Raw genomic sequence first — 12,944 nt, 5'->3', positions numbered from 1 at the left:
TGGTTATAGTTATAGAATGGTTATGTGGAGTATGTGAAAGTAAATGATGCATTTACCATGAGGATTTGCAGGAAGCTATAGGGATGTCTAGAAAGGAGATTTAGTCCTGAAGCCATGGCTGCCATTAGCTAGTTTGGGATTTATTTCATTCAATTCTCATCTTTCTTATATTTGTGTCTTGCAACTTTTGATGAATTCCTCTTGAAGCTACCAATGTATCCTAGTGACATGCTCGTGCTTATTGAGATTGTGTGGTAGGCCATTTAGGTGAACATATTGAGTGGGAGCCTAAAGAAGAAAGGATATGAATTCCCCATGAAGATGGGAGTTTTCAGTTGTGACAATCACTTTGATGCCAAGAATATGTTGAAGGTATTTGAGATAAAGTATAAGATGGAAATTTATGAAGTCATGAGGCCCATGGATGTTTGACCTGAATGTGTATGCCAGAGATGTTCTACAAATAGGAAGTGTAATTAAGAATATCACCACCATTGAGGACTACTAGGCTAATTAGAAGGACAAGTTTGAGAGTCATGATTTAGCCTTCACCAGATTAATAGTTGATCATGTGAAGATGTACAAAGTCAACATTGATGTAGAAGGGGAGGAGGAGGATGGCCAGAATATGTATGGCAACACTTACCTGACCAAGCTCAGAGGCACTCCAATAAGCTCAAATCCTTATGAAGATACTAGGGAAGAGCTAGATATAATGATGGTCTGAATCTACAAGAGGACCAAAAAATGGGTCAAATGGACCAAAACTTGGAGAAGTCAGAGAAAAGGCACATCCACTCAAGCTTCCCGAAAAGTTGAAGCAGCTTTTTCTTTGCAAGGTAGTACATCAAGTGTAACCTTGGCTATTACACAAGGGCTAGCACAACCAATAGGTGGAGATGATCAACCTCCCAAAAAGAGCATTCCTCTTGCCAAAACTTGTTAAGATGGTTCTCTACCAATGATTGGAACTAGAAAAAAGGCTGAGAAGAAGAAGGTTGAGGAATTGAAAGATGGTATAGTCATAGTTGCTCTCTCACACTATAGTAGTCTGATCCCATCTATGAGTGTTGCACTACTCCTACCAAGTATTCCCCAAGTACAAGGTTTGGATCTTGGAGATGGTGGAAGTAGTGAAAGTGAGTCTACCAAGTCTAATGAAGTAGAAAAGAAGATTGTAGAAGAAGAGAAAGGCCTTGAATCTTCAAAGCTCATTCATAGGTTTTGAAGAATCCTTTCTCTTTAGCAATAAAGAAATTGACCCTGGTCAAAAGAAAAATGTTATGTATAGACACATTTGGGACTACATCCAAGGTGATTGGCATAGAATCATGGCTCGAGGACCACTTGTATAGAAAAAGGAAGAGAATATAAGAGGGTGTTCCTAATAAAAAGACTTTATCTCTAGTTTTTTCTCTAAATCAGCATTGAGTAAAGTCAAGAAGTAGAAGACCCTATCAATTCTTGGACAAGACCCTAACATACGACATCTAACTATGGAGATTGCCAAGCCCACTAAAGAAGGGAGAATCAAAGACATGTTAGTAGATAATTTAACCTTACATTCTATGGATCTTGAAGAAGTAAGATATGATACTAAGGTGGGCCTATAAAAATTGACAAATGATATGATAGAGGGAACACTCAAAAGCCTTAAGTTAGTAAAAGTCAGAATGAAGGCATAGATTCATGAGCCTAATGGCTTCATTAGGAAGTTAGTCACCCCGTTAGTAAGCATCTTAGGAATGTCAATCACCAGTGATCCTATTATTACTGAACTCTCATCTCCTAGTTACAAGAAGACAAAAACTTTAGATAGATTGGTAGAGAATGGAATAGAAAACTCAAGTCTGGGGGACTTGCAATCACAAAGAAAATTGGCAATAGCTAATTAAGCTATCCTAGTAGTAGAGAAAGTCAAGAGTGAAAATTACATTTCTTTACTAAAGATGATTATTCATATAAAGGATAATGAAGCTATGGAGGAAAAGATTCTTCCTAGAGGAGATGAACCTCTATTTGAATGGCTACAAAGCATGCAATTCAAATTTGAACTGATCCTAGCAGTAGAGGAAGGACTAAAGGAAATAGAAGAGTGAAAAAGGATCAAGATAGAGACTGTGAACTATTAAGAGATTTGCATACAAATTCTTAGACTAGCGGACAAGGAAAAGAGATCATCAGAGTGGCCATCAAATTCAAATCATTATCACCACCAAGACCTATAAGGTAAAGTTAGAAAAAGGAAAGAAGGAAAAGTGATTCATATCTCGCCCTTTCATATTTTGATGTAATGATTTTAACTAATAAATTGGCTACTTTCCATTTTTCAATGCTAAGGAGATGAACCAATTTGAGTACCATTTTGTTATGATCATCTTAGAATGCTATATATACTGAAATAAAATATTAATAAAAGGTCAGCTAATTTTTGGTGTGAAATACTTGTTGTTGCAAAAACAATTTGAGGGTATATTGTGTCAACTATTTCCTGTTCCATTCATTTCTATTTTTGTTTTATGTTTTCCCTTTTCATCTATATTGAACCAAGGAATGAACAAAGTTTTGTTCCCCTATTTCAAAACTTTGAACTAAAGATAATGGCATTGTTATAGGAAGTTCAAGAGAAATCCATTTCTATTCTTTCTTTCAAGTTAAGTTTTTTTCATTTTTAAAGCTAAGATCTTATTGATATCAGTTTAGTTGTAGATAATATACATCATTGAATTGTTAAGCTTTTTAGGTTCATAAGATGTGTGAATCCATAAACTTGACTAATTATAAAATTCAAACCTTTTCCTAAGTTAGTTCCTCTTTAGGCTTAACTTGGTTCACCTTTCCTATTCTTGGGTCAAGAACATACCCCATTTTAGAGTTAGAGATTAAACGTAATTTATTACAAATTACAAACAAAAAAGGGTTCCGTACCTAAAAATTTAGAGGGGAGTTAGTCACTTAGTAACAACTTTCTTGCTATTGTAATTAGTTGCTGTTCACAAATATTGGGCATCCAAAAGAGTAAAAGAAAAGAATAATTTGTTTACCAACAGATATCATCTAAATAGACTACCACAAATACTCCTATGTAATCCTTTAAAACCTCATTCATTACCCTCATTAAGGTACTAGGTACATTTGTAGGCTGAAATGGCATTACTAACCTCTCATATAACCCCTTTGTAGTATTAAAAGATGACTTCCACTCATCTCCCTCTTTCATTCTAATCTAATAGTATCCACTTTTTAAATCAATCTTGGAGAATTATTTATCACTTCCTAAGCTATCCATCAAATCTTCTATTCTAGGAATAGGAAACCTATATCTAATAACTAACTTATTTATTGTCCTAGAATTAATACACATTCTCCACTTACCTCCCTTTTTAGGAGCCAATACTGTTGGAACAACACATGGGTTTATAATCTTCTTGATTAGACCTTGATCCAAAATCTCTTAAACTTTCCTTTGATACCTCCTTATTTTGTTATGGTGTCATCTTGTATAAAGCCTTTTTAGGTAATGATGCCCCTAGCACAAAATCAATTTGATGGCTAATTTCTCTCCTTGGTGGTAATTTATCTGGTGTACTTTAACAAATGATGTCCTTGAACTGATCTTGTAATTTCTTCACCTCTTCTAGCATAGGTGATTATTTAGGTACCTCCTCCTCCCTTGGTTTTACCAATATGGCATAGACAACTTCTTCTTCCTTCTTCATATCATTTAGGAATTCTTTCCTACCCATCAAAACTATATTGGACTCTACCTTCTCCACTACATCTTCTTCTATTAAAGATTGTATCTTATAAGTTACTCCATTATTCTTGAATGAGTACTTGTTCTCCTTTCCATATTGTACTACCTCCCTATCATACTACTTGCATGATCAATCGAGAAATAGATGGTATGCATCCATTGGTAGCACATCATAATGTATCTTATCTTGATACTTACCTATGGTGAACTCAACCCACACCTACTGATTAAACAATATATTTTTCCCTTTATTCAACTAGGTGACTTTGTATGGACATTCGTGGGCTATCTTGGTGAGTTTCAACTTTTGTACTGCCTCTTTTGATACAACATTGGTTGTAGATCATGAATCAATAATGACTTTGCACATTTTTTCCAATATTTTGTACTTGACTCTAAAAAGAGCCCTTCTTTTATTGTTCTCATCTTTGCTAGGCTCTTTGATCAATATCCTCCTCAACTTGAGATTCTCCCCTTTCTCTAAATCTAGGCTCACATCATGCTATTTTGGATAGTCCTCTTATTGGACATGGGCAATCTTTTTCTCACCTTGTGAAGATGAGGGTTTGTCAGGGCATCTCTAAGTAGGGTGACCCAACTACCCATAGTTATAGCACTTCATGGATGAAAAATGGGAATTCCTTCCAAAATATTTTGATCTACCTCTACCACTATTGTAAGAGCTTTTGTCTCTTCTATATCCACGTCTGTTGTTTGGTTCACATTCTTACTCTTAAAACTTAGAGTCACCTTGTCCCTTATTGTCATTTCCTCTTCCACTTGAACCACCTCTATGACCATCTCTAGTGTTTTTGCCTCTTCCTCTACCCCTAGTATTGGAATCTTTCCTTTTTTAGTTTTTCTTCCACTTTACAGCCATCTGATAATAGCTATGAAGGGTAGTAAGTGTAAAGGGACTCAACTCTTATTGAATCTTCCATCTAAGTCCATTTAGGTACCTTGCCACTTTAATTCTTTCAATGTCTTGGACTCTATATCTTAGGCTTAGTTTTTAGATCTTTCATGTAAGAAGCTACATCTAGGCCTCTTTCTCTGAGATTTTGTCCCTTCTTGTGTAATTGGATGTTATAATCTTTATGTAGATAGTTCTCTTTCATTTTCATCACCATTATTTTCCAATTTATTATTGGCTTCTTCCCTTCCTTCTCTCTTTCTTCTTGCAAGAATTTCCACTAGGTTAGGACTTTTCCTCTTAGCCTTGATTTTTCTATCTTCACCTTTTGAGCATTTTCTATTGCATCACATTCAAAGTGATTTTTCATATCTTCAATCCACTTCATACCTAGTTTTGCATCCATTCTTCCAATAAAGATAGGAATGCCTTCTAGTGCTTTACCAATTAGTATCTTCAATGCTTTTAGAAAAGGTTGCTCTACTAATAGACTATCTAGTTCTAGTTATGCTTCCTCTTCTACTTCATTATTTCCCTTGTCTTTATCCACTTCTAACTGCTCTTTTATCTTGCTTATATTTGAACAACTACCTCTAGCTTTTTCTTCATCTCTTTCACAACTTCCTTAAGAAGTTTTTTCTTCTATTTTGTTTAGTCAAATCTCTTTCCAACTCAACATTAGTCATTATGGTGCTTTCTCCTATAGATTCACTTACCTCTAACATGCACTCTACAGTTCCCAAACCTTTTGATGGATCTGATACCACTTTGATGGGGAGATCTAACTGATTCTCAAGAGCTCTTCTAGATCTCCCTAAGACCTATCATTTGGTCTTTCTAGGTCATTTTAGGGCACTTTACTTACCCTACTCAGAGATCACTTCTAAGATCTCTATCCCTTTTATAACTCTCCACCAACTTCAAACTTCAACTATACCTTAGCTTCCTCCTATGCACTCATGGGCATAATTAGTCACTCTTCTTCCCAAACTATTCTTGGGACTTAAATTAGGTTTCCTCTCTATTCCTTATTGGTTTTAATCTCCCTTAGCCCATCCTAATGGCTCTTGACATATGTTTCCTATCCAATTCTTGTTTTCCTAGTTTTAGGCCTTGAAGCCTTTTTGCGCCAAATTAGGCCTCCTAAAAGATAGGTTTCTTGGTATAACTCATAATTCCTCAAAACAACCCCTTGAACCAACTATGGATTCTTCCTACCACCCATCAAGACACAGATATTTCTTGGGTCTTAAGGCCTAACAGTATCTATACATTGGCTTTCATAGAAGCCCCTATTTTCAAGGCTTTTAGGAGCATGTATGCCAATCATCCTCCTATTCTTCCATAGGTTTTTCAAATAAACTCTTATATTCCTCTCCTTGCATTCACACAACAAGGGAATACCCCTCTATATTCACCCACCATTTATTGGTTCAACCCACTCCATTTAGCAAGTTCTCTTCGTACTATTCTACACAAACCTCTAGCTAGAATATTGTTGCACTTGCTTAGAGCTGGTAGTAAAATTAGTTCCACTACAAGAAATGACTCCAAAATATGTTTTTACATTATATATAGAGTGCATTAGTTGTTTCAAAGTGGCCATGAAGTTTGAACCAAGGGAATTCAACTCAAAGCCATTAGTTACATGAATGGTTTAGAACTAGACAACAATCCAATGAAACTTAAATGATTTCCAAAATGACCAATAAATGTGCCAAAATAATAAAATAATACCAAAAAGATTTAATAAATAACTAGATACAATATTTAAATGCATTAATTTAGTTCCTTCAATCCATTAAAGGTTTGGATCAAGGCTCTGTTACAAAATTCAGTTTAGAATCTTGGCTCTTAGTCCACAATTTGTATAATAACTTCACAAACTCCCATGTTAGGGTTTGGTTGGCCTTAAATAATCTATTCTCACATGTATAGACCTTCAGTCAGGATTTAATCATCCTTAAAGTGCTTTCTTATGTTTTAGCAAATATTATCATGACAACTTTGCAAAGTTGCAAAGTTATCATGAGCAACTTTTGCAATTTTGTCAAACGACTACCCTCAATGATTCAACTTGATTTTAAACCATTACGTATGACCTTAAAATAATTAAAATATATAAATCCCAAAAACCACTCCATTTTGCAGTCTTGGTGAAATTTTGATCCTTTGTTGACTTTTTAGGACTTACCATCTAGATCCTAAAAGACCACTCAACTATAAAATATCAACACATAAAAATCAAATTAGGACTTCCTAATTTGGTCCTTATTAATTGGTAGTTGTATAAGCCAACACACAAGACAAAATGTTATAAAGATCTTAAGGTGCTCCTACACCATTGCTCCTCCCCATGATCGAGGTTATAGCATGCATAGGTCACCTGTGTCTCAATAGGTGCCCCACACTCTCTAATCTTTTGTCTAGATTGATAAATTAGAGAAAAACCTATAGGCACATCCCACCTCTCTCCAGATTACTAATGTCATCTTGGTCACTAAGTGTCCAATCACTGTGCAGCCAATCAGATAATTTTCTTGTCTACAATACAAAAGGTGGATCTCATCCTTATCCCAACCAGGGAAATCTCTATAAGATCTCCATATAAATTATGTCATCATGTCCAATTGATGCCTAAAGAATTAGGTGTATACTAGTGGTCCTCATGACAATACCCCTCTATAGTTGTATGTTTATGGCATGTCCTTGACTAACTCGCTCTCCACAAGAGGTTTGAATATAGAAATGTGACCATAAGCCCAAATCTATAGCAATGTACCCCATGTTTTTATGAAAAATCCACCTCTATATACTACTTGGTGTAGATAGTAGTATAGCATACGTAACATACAAGGCTCCCATGCAAACATAGTCCCATCCATTACCATCCTCACCTAAACTCTAAGGCATCTGATAGGGAACCCATGCCCTCTCCTATCTAGTATCAATGACCCACCCATAACCTAGCATATCATAGTAACTAGACATTCATATCATGCCACTAATACCTCTCATCCTATCTTGTAATCTCTATGCCCTAGCTCTACATCTTTGTAACCAAACAACTAGTGAAGTGTAGCCTACCCTATTATGGGATCATATACTATCAACTCTCCATGGATCAAAATATGGAGGATCTATTATACATTCTCCAAGGTCATGGAAGCCTCTCTAATGGATAGACGGAAGGAGCTAGTTTCTAAATGCCTCCTCTTCATCAAAGTTGTCAGCAACCCCTTATTACCTTTCACCTCTAGCATGAAGGTGATATGGTAAAGATCAAGTCCTTCCAAGATCTCCCACTCATTGGTGGTCATCCTATGATGTAGATCTAGGCTCTGTAGTCTATATCCACTCATCCATAGTAGGGGTACATCCTCCTACATACTCATACACTATCTATTAATCTTCTATGGTTTTCTACCAAGTCCAACCCAAGGTTGACCCTAGTTTGACCAAATTTAGTTAGCATGAATGTTGATGATACTACATTGGGGGAGTATCCTAAGCATTGGAGAGTATTGACATATTATATTCATGACTGTGTTTGTCATTAATGTCAACATAACAATGTTTTTATAAAGACTTGAAGAATAATAGTAAGAGAACTTATTAGTACAGATAATGTTTAATTGTCTGGTGATGCATAGTTGAGTATATGTTCAAGACTATGTCTTGATGATGTGGTTAAGTGCATAGACTCTAAGTCAATGGAAGTTGTACCTGATTGTTTATTGGAGAATAGTGTTCTGATTTTTTATTGTTATCTTACATCTAAGATGTATTGAAGAAGTGCATAGTCACACAGTAATAGAGGAGACTCATATGGTGACATTAGCGAGTGTGTACTCCCTGGTATCACAAATGTGAAGTTTTATATAGACTTTGAGCTGATGATGCTATTATAATTATAATTAATTAATTATCTTATTATAATTAATTGGGAAAGCCTCAAGGCTAACTCAAGGAATTATTATGAAGATATCATATAAAGGAAATATGTTTTCCTTGTAACACGTACAACATATATTTTTGTATCAAGTATGATCATTAGGAAGCACAAAGTGCAAAAAGGAGAAGATTTCTCACTGAATGTAAGTAAGAAATCCAAGGGATTATTGGATGCAAATTATGAGATCTGATTACAAGATCTGAAGGAGAGAAAGTTTGGTTAATAGGAAAGAGATAGAGGAAGCAAGTACATTCCATTTCTATTAGTTGGAAAGGAATAATACAAAGACCATTTGGATAGTGGGTGCATTGGTCTTAACCTTGAAGTTATTTGGGCAATGTGTCCAGTTGTCTTCTAGAACTCCTAATAGGGTTGGCACCACTCCTAATAGGTTTGGAATCTCCTAACAGGGATTCAAAGTCTCCTAACAAGGATTCATATGTGCTGAATGTTGTAATAGACTCCTAAAAGGGTCTATCCTCTAATAAGGATGTTTATATTAGTACATCATCTTGTGGGTAACATCCCCATCGGTGTTTTCCCACTAATCAAGGGTTTCCCTAGTTAACATATCTAGTGTTATTGTGTATGAGTATCTTTTTGTGGTTTTAGTTTATATTACTCATATGGTTAAGTTTTTATAAGGTTGATAATTTTGATAATAGTTGGATAAATGATTCACCCCCACCCCCCCAGTTATATCAGTGGACTATATATTTTAACAATTGTATCAAAGCATTAGGTCCTTGAAGAATAATCTTAACAACTTTGGGAGATCAATGGTAAATATTTTCAAAAAGGATAGTCCTAGATTTGATGGGGCTAACTATGATAGTTAGAAAGAGAAGATGGAGACTCATCTATTGTACATGGGTCTAGGTTATTGGATCTTCACAAAGTGTGAGAAGATGATTGTGGAAAAAGAAAAGATTGAGGAATGCAGTGAAGAAAAGAGACATTTGTTCATGTGTAACATGAGAGATACAAAAGCCCTACTATCAGCTCTTCTTGAGAATGAATACAATCAAGTAAAGTCACTTCAAAAATCTCATGAAATTTGGAAAGCATTAGAAGATACTTTTGAAGGTGATAAGTATGAAAAAAGAATGAGATTACAAAATTGGATAAGTACATTTAATGATGCTAAGATGGTGGAAGATGAATCTATGAGAAGTTATGTTGGTATAATATCATAAATTTTTGGAGGAATTTGATCTCTTGGTAGAACTAAAGAAGATGATGAATTTATGTGGAAGATCTTGAAAAAATTGATGCGACCATTCAAAAAAGTAGCTTAGATCATTCAGCTAGTGATGCCTTGCACTACAGATTTGATAAAGGAAACATTGCTTGGAAAATTAGAGTTTGTAGAAGTAGATCTATGAAAGTTTGGAGATCTAGCCAAAGTTGAGCCAACTTTTAGTGCCCTAAACATTCAACCTATTCTATCAAGGAGTGCAAGCAGAAGAGGAGATTTTGCTAACAACAACAGATTTGATGAAGACAAGAAGAGTGACAAAGGAATAGCCCTTCTTGTGAGAAGAAAGAAGTATGGGAAGAAAATATTTAAATGTTGGACTTGTGATAAATTTTGTCATTATGCATCTAAATGCCCTAAAAGAGAGAAAAAGTAGAAGGGAAAGTTTAAACCTAGAAGACATAGAGATAGAAATTATTTGTATACTAATGAGGATGAAGAATCTAATGAAAGAGGTCAAAGTAAAAATAATGATTAATTAGGATTTGTGGCTATCAAGGAAGATAATCTTTATAAAGAAATTAGAGAAGAAAGAGCTTTGATTTCCCAAGTTGAAAAGAAGTCTAATTGGATAATTGAAAATAGTTACTCACATCACATGACTTGTGATATGAATAAGTTTGTTAAGTTCAAAAAATATGATGGAGGTATTGTTAGGGTTAGTAACAATGTAGCTTGTCATATTATAGGGATTGGATCCATTACTTTGATGGAAAGACTAAAATTGACAATGTTTATTTTGTTGATGGATTGAGACATAATTTGTTAAGTGTTGGACAGTTGGTGGACAAGGGATATTAATTGCATCTCACATAGAAGAACTACATTATCAAAGAAAAGGATGGTAAGATGCTTGCAACTAAAACTAGATCTAGAGGTAATGGATTTCACTCGAATCCAACTAAAATAATATTTTGGTTGCAAAATCTGATAATAGTTGGTTATGACATAGGAGATTTTGTCATATAAATTTTGATAATATTGTGAAGGTTAGTAGAAAATTTTTAGTTAGAGACTTTTCTAAGATAACAAAGCCTACTAATGTTGTATGAAAAGAATGTATTTTGGCTAAGTAGAAGAAGTGTCATTTCCTAGCTATAACTTCATGTTGGAATTACAATAGGAAAGGTAAATTTTTGCAGGGGGACGACGAGGGTGGGGGGTGAATCAATACTTTAAAAATTGACCCATAAAATATTCATCACACATCCATCTCACATATTCAATAATTAAACTAAAATACCATGTAAAGCATGTCCATCTAAAGTATGTAAACAAGTAAGAATTTACACATATGACACAAGATATGATTACCCAGAAACCCACCAATGAGAAGGTAAAACTAGGGTGGGATGACACCCACAAATCTTCACTACTATAGTAATAAAGTGTATTAATGAAGGTTACAATGTCTGATCATGAACCATGATCTACCCTGTGAAAGGTCTACATTGTTAAAGGCTTACAAAGACTATTAAGTCTTACCTGTTAAAAGTGTGCCTTGTTAAAGAACTTCAACTCACAATTAAGTAAGCACCTTATTAGAGGATTTCAATACAACCTATTACAAGTACTTTGTTAAGAGATTTAATTGATTCAACTATTAGAATCTCTCAACATTGATCTTGCGATTAGAACTCTTATGCTTGATGATAGATCACCTCTATTCTATTGTGTACTTGATCCTTCTTGATCAAATTTCTCTATATTGTTCACTATTTCTTTCCTCTATTCTCCTTTAACTAATTCTGCAATGTAATTTAGATCATAATACTTTGGTCACCATGAATGTCCTAGTTTGTACATGCAAAACTCTCTTTCATCATTCATTCATTCCCTTTTCATACTCTCTTAAAATTTAGGGTTTTTCTTCCTTAAGAAGACCTAGGTGACTTAGGGTTGGGTATGAATCAACGACTATGATTCACCCATATTGACACTTAAACCTTCCTTTTACCTAATTGGGTGCATATAATGCATAGGGACTCCAACTTAATATTTGTACTTATCACCAAAATATTGTAATTCAATCTATAAGTTAGATAAAAAATGGTTTACATAATAGTTTGTGCCAATACAAACAACTATGACAAAACTATGTTACTTAGCATCTGAAGTCCCTAATGCTCAACACATACTAATTTTAATACTATCACTCAACATCTAAATGACTTGGCATGAATTGTTTTCTTGGCTCTTGAATCACTCGGCATATATTATCTTCTTGATACTTGAGTGACTCGACACATGAGTGACTCAACACTCACTATTGACTCAACATGCTCTAACTTATACATATTGTGCTCGGCATATGTTACTTATTTGGCATGAACTATGTAAATGAATTAAGTGTATAAACACTCACTATTCAAAACCAATCTAAGATCAACAATCTCCCCATTTAACATGGGTGTCAAAAAGTATTGGTCATGTATTTATACTTTTATTCTTATGAGCATAACATAACTAGTTGGCTTCTGTACAAAATTGCAAAACATCAAAATTTTGCAACAACCTATACCTCAAAAATTGTATGACTCCCCATGAATTTTTTGATTTGTTTTATTCTGTAACAAAATCTCTCTTGTTGAGTAGATTTTCCTTAACTATTGATACTCTTTCTAACATTCTTGCTCCCTCAAACTTGCATACTTGCTCCCCCATTGCTCTTACTCCCCATTTTTGACACTGATGTCAATGGGTTATACACTAATAGTGTGTTTGTCCACAAAAGATTTATGGACCTCAAGAATAATCATAAGAGTGAGCTATTCTAATTGTCACAAGCTACCTCTAAAGGCTTGATTTGGATGGCCAGCTTGGTAGCAAGGTGTACTGGGCCATCTAATGTAGAAAGATTGAGATCTTTCTTCATTAGATTTTTTGCATAGCCTAACTCCTTGTATAAAATCTCCATGTGAGGAGTCAATGTAGTCTAGATGCTTATCAATTTAGCCCTTATGTTGGCTTCATCTATAGATAGTGTTGCTAACTAACTCTAAGTTTTTAATAGGGTCTTGAAGTGTTTCTCACTTTGAGCTAGAGTCACGGGCAATTTAGC

This window comes from Cupressus sempervirens, chromosome 11 (assembly GCF_028749045.1).
Source record: "Cupressus sempervirens isolate cs-2001-9-10 chromosome 11, ASM2874904v1, whole genome shotgun sequence".
Taxonomy (NCBI): domain Eukaryota; kingdom Viridiplantae; phylum Streptophyta; class Pinopsida; order Cupressales; family Cupressaceae; genus Cupressus; species Cupressus sempervirens.
This window is presented reverse-complemented; position numbering follows the sequence as displayed.